We start from the raw sequence: 2930 nt of genomic DNA on the forward strand, positions 1-2930 counted from the left end.
AGCTGGGCTGGAAGTTGAAGCTGCTGTTTGCTTTTGAGTTTCAGGTGTTGAACAGTAGGATTTCTCTCTGTTTTGCGCCACGTCATTCAAGGTGTTTCATTTAATCCTTAGCATAGAAGGAGGTTGTTCGGCCCATCGCACATCTGACTGATCCAGCCCACATCTTTCCCTGACATCTAACAGATTGCAAACTGAAGCTAACATGGGGCCTAAAACAAAATGAAGTGGTATTGTTACAGCAGCAATACATTATTTCTGGGCAAATGCAATAAGTTATCCCTTACCTTTCGAAAGATCAAGCAAGCTTTTAATCTTGTCCAAATCCACCAAAGGTCCTGTGTAAATAGAGATAAGAACATGCTCACTTTTGCTGCATTTGTGAGTCTCGGTATTTCTCAGACAATGTCTCACTCGCAGGGTGTGAGTGTGACTAGCTGAGGCCAGTGTTTATCGCCCGGACCCTAGTTGCCCCCTTGAGAAGGTGGGGGTGAGCTGCCATCTTGAACCGCTACAGTCCACCTGCTGTGGGTTGACCCAATGCCCTGAGGGAGGGAATTCCAGGATTTTGACCCAACGACAGTGAAGGAACGGCGATATATTCCCAAGTCAGAATGGTGAGTTGCCTGGAGGGGAATTTGCAGCTGGTGGTGTTCCCATGTATCTGTAGCCCTTGTCCTTCGAGTTGAAGTGGCCTAGATTGGAAGGTGCTGTCTGAGGATCTTTGGTGAGTTGCTGCAGTGCATCTTGTAGATGGTACACTCCGCTGCTACTGAGCGTTGGTGGGGGAGGGAGTGGATGTTCGTGGATGTGGTGCATCCTCCAAGGCGGACTTCGGCACAGGCAGCATCGAAAAGTGGCTGAGCAGAGGCTGATAGCTAAGTTCGATACCCATAGGGAGGGCCTCAACCGGGACCTTGGGTTCATGTCACATTACAGGTGACCACCATTGCATTACACACACACACAGACACTCCTACACACACAGACACACACACTCCTACAGACCCATACACACCGACACTGAGGTTGTCACACACACATACACACCGACACTGAGGTTGTCACACACACGCACACACAGCGTGGGAGGGAGGGACACACACACACACACAGCGAGGGAGGGACACACACACACACAGCGAGGGAGGGACACGAGACAAAGACCCACATGCACACATATATTTTGTGGGGTGAATTTGTACTTGCAGGGTCACATTGTACTTTGCTCAAAAACTGCATGTATTCATGTAAAACTCCGTTACCTCACTTTTTAGATTAGAATCAATCTAAACATCATGGCGTAGACAGAGAACATGGTGGGGGGGGTGGGGGTGCAACACCTTCAACATATTGTCTAGCTAACACCATTGTTAACAGCTAACCTGAGAATGTAACGATTTAAAAAAAGGTTTTGTCATTTACACATGGAAGAAGTGAAACTATCACTGTATTCTAACAGATGAAAGACTTAACAGACAATCAAGTTTTCAATGTATAATTTCAGTTACATCACACTGCAAATTTTTGCTATAAATTCTGTGTGTTACGATTGAGCCCTCCACTATCACCTGATGAAGGAGCGTCGCTCCGAAAGCTAGTGTGCTTCCAATTAAACCTGTTGGACTATAACCTGGTGTTGCGTGATTTTTAACTTCAAACCTATTAGGGTTACTTAGGTGAACGCATTTGGGTCAGGGCTTCTGTGATACAGTGGTAGTGACCCTACTGCTGGTCCAGGAGGCCTGGGTTCAAGGACCACCTGTTCCAGGGGAGTGTTTTGATATAGAAACACTTTCCCAGAGATTGGTGATCATGCTCCCACATTGGAGGGCTGGAGGCAAGCAATGTACTGAAGAGGTTGATAGATAAACAAACAGGCCCATAAAGGATTAGAAGGAATCTTTTAATAATATAGACTGGCGTGAAGTAGGGCCCTGGGCAGTGTTGTCGAACAGAGAGACCTAGGAGCACAGCTTTTTGAACGTTGCGTTACAGGTAAAGGAGAAAGTGAGGGCTGCAGATGCTGGAGATCAGAGCTGAAAACGTGTTGCTGGAAAAGCGCAGCAGGAGAATTGACGTTTCAGGCAGTTTGCTCATGACCGAAACGTCGATTCTTACAGGTTAAGGAGGCATTTGGCACACTTTTCCTCCGTGCTCAGGTCATTGAGTACGGGAGCTGGAACATCGTGTTGAGGTTGCACAGGACATTGGAGAGGACACAGGTTCAGTTCTGGTCGCCCTGCTATCGGCAGGGTATTATTAAACTGGAAAGGGTGCAGAAAAGATTTACAAGGACATTCTCATCATCAGGCGAAGCTGAATTGGCTGGGACTTTTTTTGCCTGAAGAGTAGGGGGTGGAGGGATCACCTTATATAAAAATCATGAGGGGCATGGATAGGGTGAGGGGCAAGAGCCTTTTCCCTACAGATGGGCAGTTCAAAACGAAGGGGCATATTCTTAGGGTGAGAGGAGAAAGATTTAAGAGGGACCTGAGCGGCAACTTTTTCACACAGGGGGTGGTTCGTGTGTGGAATGAGCTACCAGAGGACGTGGTAGTTGTAGGCGCAGTTACAATATTTAAAAGGCATTTGGATAGGTACATGAACAGGAGAGGTTCAGAGGGATATGGGCCCATACTCAGGCAAGTGGGACTAGTTTAGTTTGGGAAATTTGGTCGGCACGGATGAGTTGGACCGAAGGGTCTGTTGCCGCGCTGTATGACTCTACTAAATCATATGGAGGAAAACAGGAGGCCGCTTGTGGGTTCGGTTGTCTGGGGTTTTCATTGCAGTGTACTACAACAACAACCTGTATCCATGGAGCGCCTGTAACGCAGCACAATTCGAGGCACTTTGCAGGAGGAGGACAAAGCTCTCAAACACGAGGTGAGAACGGGCTGGAACAAGGTGGAGGGAGGGGGCAGAGAGGG

The sequence above is a fragment of the Chiloscyllium plagiosum genome, chromosome 37 (assembly GCF_004010195.1).
Source record: "Chiloscyllium plagiosum isolate BGI_BamShark_2017 chromosome 37, ASM401019v2, whole genome shotgun sequence".
Lineage (NCBI taxonomy): Eukaryota > Metazoa > Chordata > Chondrichthyes > Orectolobiformes > Hemiscylliidae > Chiloscyllium > Chiloscyllium plagiosum.